We start from the raw sequence: 16,390 nt of genomic DNA, 5'->3' as shown, positions 1-16,390 counted from the left end.
TGCCAAGCTCTCAGTTCTGGGCTAACGTCATCTCTTGTCCACTCTGTGGAGTGGAAACTTTGGAGGAATGGCCAATGTGTTCCGCGGTGTAGGAAGAGGGAAATTGTGAATGTGACTTTCTAAATTGTGGAGGAACTAACCACTGTAAATGTGCCTTGAACTATGTTGTTTAATTTGACCAGTCAGATCAATGACTTTCCCCTTGAATGAAATGCTGCTACGTATATGAGCAGAAAAACAAAACTGGTATAAGGAATAGATAGCTAGTGGGAAGCTTCCGCATAGCACAGGGGGATGCGCTCGGTGCTTTGTGACCACCTAGAGGGGTGGGATAGGGAGGGTGGGAGGGAGGGAGATGCAAGAGGAAGGAGATATGGGGACATATGTATAACTGATTTACTTTGTTATAAAGCAGAAACTAACACACCATTGTAAAGCAATTATACTCCGATAAAGATGTTACAAAAAAAAACTGGTATAAGGAGATGGAGAGACTGGGAGTCTTATTTTCCCACCAATTAACTTTGCCTCTGACCATGACCTTCCCTTTGAGTCTCCTAGACCTTGGGGATGATCGCAGCCCCTTGGGTTGGGTGACGGCAACCCCATCTTCACTAGAACCTCTATAGTTAACTTGGATTTTTCCCACTCCGTCTATCCATCCCATGTATGCAGTCAGACATTTGATCATGGACTTTTCCTGACAAAATATGCTTGAATATAACCATTACTTTTCACTCCCACTGCTACTGCTATTGTCACTGCCTTAACTAGGGCTTTATCTTTAAGTTCTTTATATAAATATATAAATATCTATATATAAATATAATATACAAATAAATAAAATATAATATTAATTCTGATGATTTTAAAGTCTTTTCTTGATAAAGACTTTTCCTGATAAAGACACACAATATCTTATATAAATATTTTTGTATTATCCGTTCTTTTCTTAGAATTTTAGCCATATGATTCTATCTCTTGGTTTGTCTAGAACTTTTTGATTGAATGCTGGCTATTTTATTTGGCTTTTTTTGTTTTTCTCAGTGCAAACGTTGTTTTGCTTCAAAATATTTTATTCTACCTGGAAGTAGCAAATCTTCAAATTACAATTTTTTAAATGCTTTCAAATATCAATACTATAGGTGTCACAAAACCTAGAAAAATGACATTTAAAAATGAACTACTGCCAGATGTGTCTCTATAAAACTTTTCCCCCACTCTTTTAGCTATATATTCTTTAACTGCCTCCTCATACGACAGTTTATGTATTTTCGAAATAAAATTTTAAGAAATAAACTTTGTAGTTTTTAGACATAGATTTCTTGTAGCATGGTTGATTAGAATTTGCTTCTAGTTATTAATAGTTTAGAAAAGTTTATTTCAGCTTCACAATTTATTATTGATAATGTCACATTAACTTTCGTTGTTAACTTTGAGAAAACCTCTATGGATTACTTCCTCATAAGTATTTACTATTATAAATGCATTACTGATTTCAGTACTGCTATAGGTTTGTGCATTACAGGGATTCTGATAAAATACTCATTCATACCATTCCATTACACACATTGTTGATGGAGTATATTCATTCATTCATTCATTCATTCATTCATTCATTTATTTATTTATTTTTGGCTGTGTTGGGTCTTCGTTGCTGTGCGCAGGCTTTCTCTACTTGCAGGGACTGGGGGCTACTCTTTGTTGCGGTGCACAGGCTTCTCATTGCGGTGGCTTCTCTTGTTGCAGAGCACGGGCGCTAGGCACGGAGGCTTCAGTAGTTGTGGCTCGCAGGCTCAATAGTCGTGGCTCACGGGCTCTAGAGCGCAGGTTCCGTAGTTGTGGCACACCGGCTTAGTTGCTCCGTGACATGTGGGATCTTCCCGGACCAGGACTCGAACCCTTGTCCCCTGCATTGGCAGGTGGCTTCTTAACCACTGCGCCATCAGGGAAGCCCCTGGAGTATATTCTTGACAGAAGAAAATTTCCGTTTTGACTAAGCATTGATGAGAACTGAATCTTTGACTTATCTTTCACATGCCTGATGATTGAAATAATTTTCCACAGATTAGCTTCTGGTTTTGTACTTTTCAGTTCTTTTTTTCTTCTTCAAACGCACATGCTTTGAGAGCTGTGAAGTGCAAGACATGGCTATATTGTAAGGTGGTTTTTGTCCTTATGCTTCTGTGTCTTGTGCTAGGTTAAGTCAGTAGAGTAGTCAGTATGAGTACTGGAAGTTATTCCTGTAATGGGATAGTATATAGTCAATTACATATGGCGGTGTCTGAAAATCACATAATAGCCTCACTTAAAACATCTCCTTAGGGCTTCCCTGGTGGCGCAGTGGTTGAGAGTCCACCTGCCGACGCAGGGGACACAGGTTCGTGTCCCGGTCCGGGAAGATCCCACATGCCGCGGAGCGGCTAGGCCTGTGAGCCATGGCCGCTGAGCCTGTGCGTCCAGAGCCTGTGCTCCACAATGGGAGAGGCCACAACAGTGAGAGGCCCGCGTACCACAGAAAAAAGAAAATCTCCTTAGCCAGATTTCAAAAAAGCCTGTGGCCATTCCAATATGATCCAACATAGCGGAATATGATAGAAGGAAAATTGGCAAAGAAAGAGACGCTGGTCTTACCTGATGGAAGTTAAAATATCTCACTTTTGACAATTTTGCAAAAACTTATAATTCCATGAACTAATTTCTAGGGTTCTTCACAGGACCTAAAAAGGAACCCATAGAGTTGTGGAACAACAATAGAAGCTGCTGTGATGAGAAGCCCAGGCACCGCAACAAAGAGTAGCCCCCGCTCGCCACAACTAGAGAAAGTCTGCACGCAGCATTGAAGACCCAACGCAGCCAAAATAAAAATAAATAAATAAAGATAAATTTAATTTTAAAAAAGTAATACTCAGGTTTGAGGCATGAGAAGTATGATGAGGAGAAATTAGCTAATCCTTTCAGAACTTTTAAAATATCAAACTCAGTCTCTAAGATTTTAGCATTATATACAACATTGGTTACTTATTAGTGGTTTGGGAAGGCCAATTTAAAATTTTCTGATCTTACTGTATTGAAATTCACGGCCCTAATGTTTTCCACATTGACTATATGAATGATGAAGTAAAGTCAATCATGTATTTCCTTTCCAACTGGACAGAAAACAAAATTTTAAAAAGTGTTTGGACTACTGACTTTTGATTTCTTCTAAGGCAAGTGTATAGGTAATTTTTATTCCCTGATTAGGAGAAAAATGGTGGAAGAGGGCAGGGTTAAGAATTAAGATTTCAAGAGCGTGAGAGGTAGATGGCCAACCAGAGTTCCTAAGTTTCAGTGCATGTAACTGTTGCCGCCGCTTAAGCCTGCCAAAGCAGTGGTATGGCTGCTGCCCTCGTATTTGCTACCTCTAGAAACATTCTTGCCAGTAGTGGCAGCAGCGGGACTCAATTACCCCCTTTTCTCACTCTCTCCAGAAGCTCCAGATGGCGTCTTCTGTGGGCAACGTGGCCGACAGCACAGAACCAACAAAACGTATGCTTTCCTTCCAAGGGTTAGCTGAGTTGGTACATCGAGAGTATCAGGCAGGAGATTTTGAGGCAGCTGAGAGACACTGCATGCAGCTGTGGAGACAAGAGCCAGACAATACTGGAGTACTTTTATTACTTTCATCTCTACACTTCCAGTGTCGAAGGCTGGACAGATCTGCCCACTTTAGTACTCTGGCAATTAAACAGAACCCTCTTCTGGCAGAAGCCTATTCGAATTTGGGGAATGTGTACAAGGAAAGAGGGCAGTTGCAGGAGGCAATTGAGCATTACCGGCAGGCATTGCATCTCAAACCAGATTTCATCGATGGTTATATTAACCTGGCAGCTGCTTTGGTAGCAGCAGGCGACATGGAAGGGGCAGTACAAGCTTACGTCTCTGCTCTTCAGTGCAATCCTGATTTGTACTGTGTTCGCAGTGACCTGGGGAACCTGCTCAAAGCCCTGGGTCGCTTGGAAGGAGCCAAGGCATGTTATTTGAAAGCAATGGAGACGCAACCGAACTTTGCAGTAGCTTGGAGTAATCTTGGCTGTGTTTTCAATGCACAAGGGGAGATTTGGCTTGCCATTCATCACTTTGAAAAGGCTGTCACGCTTGACCCCAATTTTCTGGATGCTTATATCAATTTAGGAAATGTCTTGAAAGAGGCACGGATTTTTGACAGAGCTGTGGCAGCTTACCTTTGTGCCCTAAGCTTGAGCCCAAATCATGCAGTGGTACATGCCAACCTGGCTTGTGTATACTATGAGCAAGGCCTGATGGATCTGGCAGTAGACACCTACAGGCGAGCTATTGAATTGCAACCACATTTCCCTGATGCTTACTGCAACCTAGCCAACGCTCTGGAAGAGAAGGGCAGTGTTGCCGAAGCAGAAGAGTGTTATAATACAGCTCTGCGGCTGTGTCCCACCCATGCAGACTCTCTGAATAACCTAGCCAATATCAAAGGAGACCAGGGAAACTTTGAAGAGGCAGTTCGCTTGTATTGTAAAGCATTAGAAGTCTTCCCAGAGTTTGCTGTTGCCCATTCAAATTTAGCAAGTGTATTGCAGCAGCAGGGAAAACTGCAGGAAGCTCTGATGCATTATAAGGAGGCTGTTCGAATCAGTCCTACCTTTGCTGATGCCTACTGTAACATGGGAGACACTCTAAAGGAGATGCAGGATGTTCAGGGAGCCTTGCAGTGTTATACTCGTGCCATTCAGATTAACCCTGCACTTGCGGATGCCCACAGCAATCTGGCTTCCATTCACAAGTATTCAGGGAATATTCCAGAAGCAATTGCTTCTTATCGCACTGCTCTGAAGCTTGAACCTGATTTTCCTGACGCTTATTGTGATTTGGCTCATTGCCTGCAGATTGTCTGTGATTGGACAGACTATGATGAGCGAATGAAGAAGTTGGTCAGCATTGTGGCTGACCAGCTGGAGAAGAATAGGTTGCCTTCTGTGCAGCCTCATCATAGTATGCTCTATCCTCTTTCTCATGGCTTCAGGAAGGCTATTGCTGAGAGCCATGGGAACCTCTGCTTGGATGAGATCAGTGTCCTTCATAAACCACCGTACGAACATCCAAAAGACTTGAAGCTCAGTGATGGTCGACTGCGTGTAGGATACGTGAGTTCTGACTTTGGGAATCATCCTACTTCTCATCTTATGCAGTCTATTCCAGGCATGCACAATCCTGATAAATTTGAGGTATTCTGTTATGCCCTGAGCCCAGATGATGGCACAAACTTCCGAGCGAAGGTGATGGCAGAAGCCCATCATTTCATTGATCTTTCTCAGATTCCATGCAATGGGAAAGCAGCTGATCGCATCCATCAAGATGGTATACACATCCTTGTAAATATGAATGGTTATACCAGGGGTGCTCGAAATGAACTCTTTGCTCTCAGGCCAGCTCCTATTCAGGCAATGTGGCTGGGCTACCCTGGGACCAGTGGCGTGCTTTTCATGGATTATATCATCACTGATCAGGAAACTTCACCTGCTGAAGTTGCTGAGCAGTATTCTGAGAAACTGGCTTATATGCCCCATACTTTCTTTATTGGTGATCATGCTAATATGTTCCCTCACCTGAAGAAGAAGGCAGTCATCGATTTTAAGTCCAATGGGCACATTTATGACAATCGGGTTGTGCTGAATGGCATCGACCTCAAAGCATTTCTTGATAGTCTCCCAGATGTGCAGATTGTCAAGATGAAATGTCCTGATGGAGGAGACAACGCAGACAGCAGTAATACGGCTCTTAATATGCCTGTCATTCCTATGAATACTATTGCAGAGGCAGTTATTGAAATGATTAACAGAGGACAAATTCAGATAACAATTAATGGATTCAGTCTTAGCAATGGACTGGCAACTACCCAGATCAACATTAAGGCTGCCACTGGAGAGGAGGTTCCCCGTACCGTTATTGTAACCACACGTTCTCAGTACGGGTTACCGGAAGATGCCATTGTGTACTGTAACTTCAATCAGTTATATAAAATTGACCCATCTACTTTGCAGATGTGGGCAAATATTCTGAAGCGTGTTCCCAATAGTGTACTGTGGCTGTTGCGTTTTCCAGCAGTAGGAGAACCTAATATTCAACAGTATGCACAAAATATGGGCCTTCCCCAGAACCGTATCATTTTTTCACCTGTTGCTCCTAAAGAGGAACATGTTCGGAGAGGCCAGCTGGCTGATGTCTGCTTGGACACTCCACTCTGTAATGGACACACCACAGGGATGGATGTCCTTTGGTCAGGGACACCCGTGGTGACTATGCCAGGAGAGACTCTTGCTTCCCGAGTTGCAGCTTCCCAGCTCACTTGTTTAGGCTGTCTTGAGCTTATTGCTCAAAATAGACAAGAATATGAAGACATAGCTGTGAAACTGGGAACTGATCTAGAATACCTGAAGAAAATTCGTGGCAAAGTCTGGAAGCAGAGAACATCTAGCCCTCTGTTCAACACCAAACAATACACAATGGACCTAGAGCGGCTCTATCTACAGATGTGGGAGCATTACGCAGCTGGCAACAAACCTGATCACATGATTAAGCCTGTTGAAGTCACTGAGTCGGCCTAAATAATGACTGTGTGCACAGGAGAATTACCCTGTACCTGAGCCTCAACCTTCTGGGGGAAAGGGAACTACTTTTTCCTTATCTGTACAATACCATGCTGCAGATGGGTGACAGACAATGATAAGAAATAGCACAGCCAGACTTGCTTCCTGCATGATCATGATCACGATAGGGAGAGACACAAGAGATGGGAAACTGCTGTTCCACAAGGAGTCTCCATAGAATTTTGCAGCAGCCAGGTGTCTGGAAGGTCTGGAAGGTAAGTCTGGAAGGTCTGATCTCCCTTGGTCTTCCATGGGATGGATGGTTAGTGTGGAAGGGAGATAGAGATTGCCCAGCCGTTTTGTGATTATCATGGATTGATTGAGTCCTCTGAATTAATATTTTTCTTTATATTTTGGGTATTGGAGCTTTTAAAAATGTTTGGTTTCAGGTATTTTTATTCATGTGAAGTGTGTACGATTCTCTTGAGATAAGCTTTTAAGCTAAAATATTCCTTGTTTTAGTTTCTGAACTCGACAGATAAATGGGGACTTTGCTGGTATAGTCTTTTTATAGGTTTTGTAAACCACTTGAGCCTATATCAGTCATTTTAGTGTCTGACATAATGTTCGGAACTATCAGTGCTTTGTTGGTTTATAGATGATGGCTTAAATTCTTTTCCTGGTCCGTTTCCTTCTTCCCTTCCGCCCACTTTAAAAATTCTCCTGTAACTTGGCTAACAAAAAACCAAGTCTGATTCAAAACCTCCCAGAGTGTTTCTCTTAACCGCATCATCTGGTGCCAAATGAAGATTCTTAGGAGTGATTATTAATTCTGAAGGGCACAGTTGTGGTACTGTCACTGATGATAATAATAATGGATTTTTGGCCTAGAGTTTTGACCTATTTCACCAGTGTTTTACCGTTGACTGCCCCTCTATGCTGCTTCCAAAAGTCATAGTGTGTGTTAAGATTTTTACTTTCATTTCTAATGTTTGTTTGTTTGTTTTAGTGAGTCCTGTTCTACCTTTTTCTTTCAGCAGAAATGAAATCCCAGGTAAGTATAAGTATTCAAATATTTGATCAGTAAGTCACAGTTATCTCCAGTACATTAAATAACTTTCATCAAAAAACATGTTATAGGTAAAAAGCTCTGAAGGACCAGCTATGTATATGATAATTATGTTTCAGACCTTCTAGGGTATTATATATAATAACTTGTCTTCTGGACGTGGTCTTGAAGTCTTTATGGATTCAGTCTCAGTAGTAGCGAACTGCACTGCTACTTGGTTTGGAGTACAAATTAGACTTTAGCCCTCCTGGAGGTTGAGTTTTTGGTATTGAAAACCATAGGAATGAAATTATTGTATTTCAACAAAGGATCGAGGGCTTGAGGCTTAAACAAGGCAACATACGTGTGGGAAGCAGTCAGCCTTGAGGGCAGGTAAGGACATGCCAGGCATGCGGCCGCTGCTCGAAGGGACTGTCCCTACTTGTTCCCCTCCTTGTTCCATTCCATGGGAGATAAATCACCAGAGCCCAGAGATCAGAAAGAATGTAAAATGAGACAAGCAAAGCTGTCTCCCCCCTGCACATGCAGGTTATTTTTGATGCTTCTGGGTTTATGGGTTTCCTCCCAGGGAAGTTAACCTTGAGCCGAGACAGTCTGTAGATAATGTAAACCACCATCTGGCAACCTTCCGATTTCTAGTCTATATAATCTGCAACTGTAGCATAATAAAATTTGCCTTGCAACCATCAATTGTCTTGGTCCTTCTGACCCCATCCGTCGGTGCTACTTCAGTTCCTTACCCCTTCCCTTCTGACCCTGGGCGGTGAGATCCTCTTTCTCCGGCTGGTCCGCGGCAAGTGGCACTCGAACAGGGACCTGAAGCGTGAAGGCAATTAAAAGAAAAAGAAAGTGCAGGTAAGAGAACCCTTATGCAAAATATGTGTGGCCACCAGTAAAAGTGAAACGAATAGAGGCATAAGGCAATAGTCAGAAGTAAAATAAGATGGGGCAAAAGGGCTCAAAGATGTATGAATTATTTGCTCAGGTTTTACTTTTGATGCTTAGAGCTCGGGGTAATAAAGTTTCTGAACTTTATTGTTGACTGAATTTTTACAGCATATCCATGGTGTATCTCCCTGGTTTCCTGATGGCGGCTCTGTTGACATAGAAATCTGGCAGAAAGTTGGAGAAGATTTAAAAAATTATTACGAGTCTCGAGGGCCTACTCATACTCCTGTTGTTACATACAGTTTGTGGAATCTGATAAAAATATGTTTAGATTCTTCTCATGATAGTGTTGATTTGAATGTAAAGTCAGAAAAACATAAGCCTCTGACAGAAGGAGAGACTGTATTATCAACTACTGTGTCGCCACTTCCTAAACCGAAAGAGCTAATTAATTTAAATATTTTAGATGAAGAGGAACATTTTGACTTAACAGATGAGGCTTGTAAACATAAAAGAGAGAAATATCCTGAGGATGATTTTCTAATGGCTGTGATAGATAAGTCAGTGAAAAAGCTGCAGGTTAATAAGGACTGTCTTCCTCAAAAATCTACATCTGTAAAAATGCTCAGTCCCTTGCAGCGCGCTGTACAAGGAGCAATAAAACGAGGAGAAGATCCTATTTTCTGTTGTCCCGTCATAGAAAGACCTGATCCTAATAATCCTCAACAAGCTACTAGGGAGCATCAGGCTCTCCCTTTGAAAGTTTTGAAAGATTGAAAATCTGCCTGTGCTCAATATGGGCCCACTGCTCCTTTTACTACTGCTATGGTTGACAGGAGAAGCTCTTCCCCCCGCTGATTGGAAGTCTATTGCATGAGCTTGTTTAAATGGTGGAGATTATTTAATATGGAAGTTTGATTTTTATGAACGGGCTGCTGAACAAGCAGAAAAGAATGCTGCCCATAATATTCCAGTTGATTATCATATGCTGATTGGGGAAGGACAATATCTTTCTTTACAAGATCAATTAACTTATCCCTTTGTTGCTTATCCTCAAATAAATCATTTGGCATTACAAGCCTGGAGGAAATGTCCTTCTACACACAAAACTGAAGATCTTTCAAAACTTAGACAGGGACCTGATGAACCATATGCTGATTTTGTAGATAGGTTGTCACAGGCGGTGGGGAGACTCATTGTGGACGGACTCACTGGTACAATTGTAGTTAAGCAACTTGCTTTTGAAAATGCTAATAATGAGTGTCAGGCTGCGATTCGACCTTGGAGAAAACGGGGAACATTGGAGGATTATATTCACCTTTGTGCAGACATTGGGCCTACTTATATACAGGGTGCTGCTGTGGCTGCAGCATTAACTAAAGTGGGGTTTAAAAACAATCAAAAGAAAACAAAGACTTGTTTTAAATGCGGAAAGGCAGGTCCTTTTGCTAGAGAATGTAGATCTTTTAATTCTAACCCTAGTCCTTCCTTCCCTACTCAAAAACCTCCAGATGGTCAGAAAATCCCTGGTTTATGCCCTAAATGCAATAGGGGAAAACATTGGGCACAAGATTGTTGCTCAGTGGCCCACAAGGATGGGCCACCACTGTCGGGAAACTCTTCCCAGGGCCTTCCCCGGCCCCAACAAATAATAAGCGCAATGTCTGTGTATCCTCCTCAAATTATCAATCAGACATTAACCAAAAACAAAAACATACAATATCCTCGCTCTCCAGAGCAACACCAGGAAGCGCAGGACTGGAGCTCAGTACCTCCGCCCGATATGTATTAACTCCTGAAATGGGTCCTCAGGCCCTCTCTACGGGCATCTGTGGACCTTTACCCAAGGGTTTGATGGGACTATTATTGGGAAGAAGTAGTGTCACCATGAAAGGTTTAACTGTTATGCCAGGAGTCATAGATTCTGACTACGAAGGAGAAATAAAAGTCATGGCACAAACTATTAAAAATATAATAACTATTTCTCCTGGTGATAAAATGGCACAATTGCTACTTTTGCCCTTTGTACCTCATGGACAAATTTTACAACATCAAAAGAGAGGAACAAAGGCTTTTGGATCGTCTAATGCTGCCTACTGGATTCAGAAGATAGGGAAAGAACGTCCAGAAATGAAATGAACCATTAATGGAAAGGTTTTTTCAGGTTTGTTAGACACTGGAGCTGATGTCTCTGTTATGACGCAGGTACACTGGCCTAAACGTTGGCCCATTAGTCCTACTATTACAGAACTTCACGGAATAGGACAAAGTTCTTCTCCTATGCAAAGTAGTCAGTTTTTTTTATGGCAAGATAGTGAGGGCCATTCAGGATATTTCCAGCCTTATGTTTTGCCTGGGCTGCCTTTAAACCTCTGGGGCCGAGATATATTAAAAGAAATGGGAGTATTACTTTATAGTCCAAACTCTCAAGTCTCTAATATGATGTTGGATCAAGGATTTCTTCCCACAAAAGGGCTGGGAACAAATCAACAAGGAACTGTCTGTCCTATTGATGTGAAAATAAAAAATGATAGACAAGGTTTGGGTTTTTCTTAGGGGCCTTGGATTCTCCACTCACTGCTGATCCAATTACTTGGCTGACTGATGACCCTGTATGGGTGGACCGATGGCCCCTCACAAAGGAGAAATGAGAAGCTGCAGAACAATTAGTACTGGAACAATTAGGGCATTTAGAAATTTCCAGTAGTCCTTGGAATACTCCTATTTTTATTATCAAGAAAAAATCTGGAAAATATAGGTTATTACAGGAGCTAAGAGCTGTTAATAAAACTATGCTAATAATGGGAGCTCTTCAACCAGGCCTACCCTCTCCAACAGCCATACCACACAATTATCATCTTTTAGTTATAGATTTAAAAGATTGTTTTTTCACTATTCCTTTGTTTCCTGAAGATAGAAAACATTTTGCTTTTAGCTTGCCTGCCTTAATTTTTAAGGAACCCATGAGGAGATTTCAATGGAAAGTATTGCCTCAGGGCATGGCAAATAGTCCTACATTATGCCAAAAATATGTGGCTCAGGCCTTGACTCCTGTGAGAAAAAGGTTTCCATCGTTATATCGCATACATTATATGGATGATATACTTTTAGCCACTGATAATATTTCTTTATTAGAGACTGCTTTTCAATTTTTACAACAGTCCTTACAATCATTTGGCTTGGTCATTGCCTCAAGAAAACTTCAAAGACAATCTCCATTTTTATATTTGGGAAAATATATTGATAACACTACTATTAGGCCTCAAAAACTGCAAATTCGAGTTGATAATTTAAAAACATTAAATGCTTTTCAAAAATTACTTGGAGATATTAATTGGCTAAGGCCTGCCTTAAAACTTACTACTGCTCAATTACAGCCTTTGTTTGATATTCTTAAAGGTGACTCAGATCCTTCTTCTTCACGCTCTATGACTCCAGAAGGATTTCAAGCTTTACAAATAGTCAATAGATCTATCAGTTCTACACAATTAACTAGAATTCATACTCACCTTCCAATTTTCTTAATAATTTGTCCAACTCCTCATGTGCCTACTGCCGTCTTATGGCAAACTGTTGGAATTATTGAATAGATTCATATGAAAACTACACCCTCTAAAGTTATTAACCCTTATTATGAACTTATTAGTAATTTAATAATGCAAGGTAGAACTAGATGCTTACAACCTATAAGTATAGAACCTTCTCAAATTATTATCCCTGATTCAGTTAGTCAACAAAATTGGCTTTTTCAACATAGTAATGAATGGGGTCTTGCTCTTGCAGGATTTTCAGGTACCTTGGAATGCCATTACCCTGCTGATAAATTGATCCAATTCAGCAAACTTAACTCATATCTTTCCTTCTATAATTAGGCAACAGCCTGTCCCTCATGTACCTTTGGTTTTTACGGACGGTTCTTCTTCAGGAGTGGCTACTGTAATCATTGACGACGGAACGAACCTCGTTAAAGAAACTTCCTTGACTTCAGCTCAACGTGTTGAACTGTATGCTGTCATTATGTCTTTTAAACATTTGCCTTCTATATCTTTTAATTTGTTTTCTGATAGTAAATATCTTATTAGCTTGTGATTTCTTCTGGAGACTGCGAGCATAGGACATACTAATGACCCTGAATTATCATCCTCTTTTCGTTTGCTTCAACAGCTTATTCGTTCCCATGATGGTCCTGTCGCAGGTCTGTATATCCGTGCTCATTCTAACTTGCCTGGTCCATTGACTAAACTTAATGCGACTGCAGATGTTTTAACTCGATCTAAACGTGATCTTTATCCTGTACATTTTCCTCCCAAGAATAGAGTTGAAGTTACTCCTCCTCCTCAATCTCTTTTCCGTAAAGCAGGACATGTCCCAATTTACCGTACTCCTCCTTTCCGTTCGTCATGCTGTCAAGAATGGCTAATATACTGCATTCATTATCTCCATACTCTTGATACTCATGGTCCATGTCCTGGACACCCTCATATTATGGTAAGTTATGATCAAACTGCTTCACAAGCAGCACAGCAGTTGCACGCTTTACACCGTCAGTCAGCGGCTACATTACACACACAATTTTCCCTTACTGGTGAAGCCGCCCCACAAATTGTTAAGCAATGCCCACAATGCTTACCTCACCTTCCTGTTCCACATTATGTTGTTAATCCTCGTGGATTATTACCTAGACATTTATGGCAAATGGATGTTACTCATATCCCGTCTTTTGGGAAATTACAGTTTGTTCATGTCACTATCGATACTTATTCTGGTTTCCTCTGTGCTACAGCACAGACCGGAGAAGCTACTAAACATGTTATCACTCATTTATTACACTGTTTTGCTTTCATGAACCTTCCCAAAATTATTAAAACAGATAATGGGCCCGCTGCTTTTGCAACATTTTGTAATTCATTACAAAATTACCCATATTACAGGCATTCCATATAACCCTCAAGGACAAGGTATTATAGAACGTGCAAATAGATCTTTAAAGCTAACTATTGAAAAAATAAAAATGGGGGAATTGTATAGAACAACGCCACATAACCTTATAAATGATGCTCTGTTTATTTTAAATGTTCTCACTGTTGACAAATTTGGCTGCTCTGCAGGGGGAAGGTTGGTGGCTGAGCCAAGATTGGCCTCTCAATCTCCGGAGGTCCTCTGGAGAGATCCGTTAACCAGCACTTGGAGTGGTCCTGATCCTGTGTTGATTTGGGGACGTGGTCACGTGTGTATCTTTCCCAGATCAGCGCCTGGACCTTGCTGGCTTCCTGAGCGCTTAGTCAAGCAAATAGATGGCTTGCCACAGCTCACCTAGTTCAGAAGATGAAGAAGCTCTGCATCTCTCCCGAAAATTTGACAGTGTTGATTCAGAAAAAGAAGAAGAGGAGACCACTTGCCAGGACGACTCAAAGGAGTGATGTTCCAACTTGGGGACAAATTAAACAACTGGTTTCATGAGCTCAAGAGTCAGTGAAACAACAGAATAATCCTGTTACACCTGTAACTTTTTTTTTGGTTATGTTGGCAACCATTTCATGTGTTCCCTCTGTTAATGCAGCAACTTACTGGGCCTATGTACCTGATCCTCCACTATTACAACCTATATCTTGGTCTGAAGCAGAGTTTCCTGTATTTTACAATGATAACTGTTTATGGGCCTCTTATTGGGAATATAAAACAAATCAATATGTCTGTAAATTATACTAACTGGCTTAGTACACATCCTGTCTGTCTTAGCCCACTGAATCTGGAAACTGGACATGTAAAGGCTATTAGTTATGAGCATACAGATGTTTATGAGGGAACGGATCAATCAATTAGTTTGTCAGGCTCTCCAGGCATCCTTCGTTTTACAGGAACCAACATTACTCTTACATGCCACGCTACCAGCCGACGAGAGGATCTTAAGGATACCATCATTTGGTATAAAATGGGCAAGCTATTAATATTAGAGGTCAAATCTCATACGCCTCACCACTTAGGGATTCCGCTATTACTATAGCCAAGGTTACAGGTGAAGATTCAGGAAATTATTTCTGTATGAAGCGTTTACTTGGAGGACAAGGGATACTTATAGCTGGACATAAGGTTACTATGCTTAACAGAAAATCAAAAAATCAATTTCCTCCCTTTATGACCGTTAACTTTCCTGGATCCACTTTTGAACGTTGCAATGCATCTTGGAATAATAACCAAATATGGTGTACTATAGATTATACCAAGGTGTCAATTCTTATCTCTTCTTTTCCCATCATAGATAGGTTTATCACATTTCAAAAGAACTGGGATATATGGAAACTAGCTCTAACTTATTCCAATACACCTGTTATAACTTGTGTTGCTCCTCCGTATACACTTTTGTTTGGTTCTATTAACATTGGTAATTCTTCCAAAGGAGGATATAATATTAGCTGTGTTAATTGTATTTTTAGCAGTTGTATGTTCCCTTCTGCAGGAACGCAATCTGTGCTTATACTAAAGCAACCCATGTATGTTATGGTGCCTGTACATCTGAGAGAACCTTGGTATGAAGATACTGGAGTACAGGCATGGGTGGAACTCTCTAAAGCCTTGCAGAGAGGAGACACTTTCTTGGGTGGCTAATAGTAAGTTTACTTGCCTTGGCTGCTCTGTCTGCTACCGTGGCTACTGCCGGTCTTGCTCTTTCACAGAGTATTCATCATGCTCACTTTGCTAATCAGTTATCTCAACATAGCAGTCTTGCTTTATCTTTACAAAGTCACATATATTTACAGATTAATAACAAGTTAGATGAATTTAAAAACGCAATTTTGGGGATTGGAGATCAGATGGCAGCATTAAAATTGAGGATGCGTCTAGCTTGTCATGCAAAGTATACATGGATGTGTGTTACTCCTTAAAAGTACAGTGACTGTATTTGGGAATGGGAAAAAGTAAAAATGCATCTGCTGAGTGTTTGGTCAGATAATAATATTAGTCTTGATCTTAAGAAATTAAATGCTGAAATTCAGGATATACAAAATACACATCTTGATGATGTTTCGCCAGAAGATGTAATTCAAACTTTACTGGACCATTTAAAGTGGTTAAATCCTCAGTCTTGGATTACCGGAAGGTTGTCAGGATTTATTACCCTGGCCATAATTTACCTATTATTGATATTAATCTTCTCATGTCTGTTTCGTATCCTCATGCAACAGTATACTACTCTCGGCACTAAACTTCATGGAATTATTTTGCAGCAAAAGTTAAAAAATAAAAAAGGGGGACCTGTGGGAAGCAGTCAGCCTTGAGAGCAGGTAAGGACATGCCAGGCATGCAGCCGCTGCTCGAAGGGACTGTCCCTACTTGTTCCCCTCCTTGTTCCATTCCATGGGAGATAAATCACCAGGGCCCAGAGATCAGAAAGAATGTAAAATGAGACAAGCAAAGCTGTCTTCCCCCTGCACATGCAGGTTATTTTTGATGCTTCTTGGTTTATGGGTTTCCTCCCAGGGAAGTTAACCTTGAGCCGAGACAGTCTGTAGATAATGTAAACCACCATCTGGCAACCTTCCTTTTTCTAGTCTATATAATCTGCAACTGTAGCGCAATAAAATTTGCCTTGCAACCATCAGTTGTCTTGGTCCTTCACCCATTCGTCGGTGCCACTTCAGTTCCTTACCCCTTCCCTTCTGACCCCGGGCGGTGAAATCCTCTTTCTCCGGCTGGTCCGCGGCACACATGAATATATGTTTTTGTCTTGCTGTACTGCACCTGTGCTGTCTAGCAACAGATATTTTGTCTGCTAGTAGTGTTCTAGATTATGTCTTTCCAAAGCGCTGAGGCAGTGCACCTATTCTGTAGT

General features: G+C 41.1%; 1 pseudogene; it reads left to right on the top strand.

Annotated features, from left to right (window-relative positions):
- Nucleotides 1-3,479: 3,479 nt before the first annotated feature.
- Nucleotides 3,480-16,218, top strand: LOC115850665 (UDP-N-acetylglucosamine--peptide N-acetylglucosaminyltransferase 110 kDa subunit pseudogene; annotated as a pseudogene).
- The last annotated feature ends 172 nt before the right edge of the window (nt 16,219-16,390 follow it).

The sequence above is a fragment of the Globicephala melas genome, unplaced genomic scaffold (assembly GCF_963455315.2).
Source record: "Globicephala melas unplaced genomic scaffold, mGloMel1.2 SCAFFOLD_85, whole genome shotgun sequence".
NCBI classification, from domain to species: domain Eukaryota; kingdom Metazoa; phylum Chordata; class Mammalia; order Artiodactyla; family Delphinidae; genus Globicephala; species Globicephala melas.
Note: the sequence above shows the minus strand (reverse complement) of the source record. Positions and strands in the feature narration are given on the sequence as shown.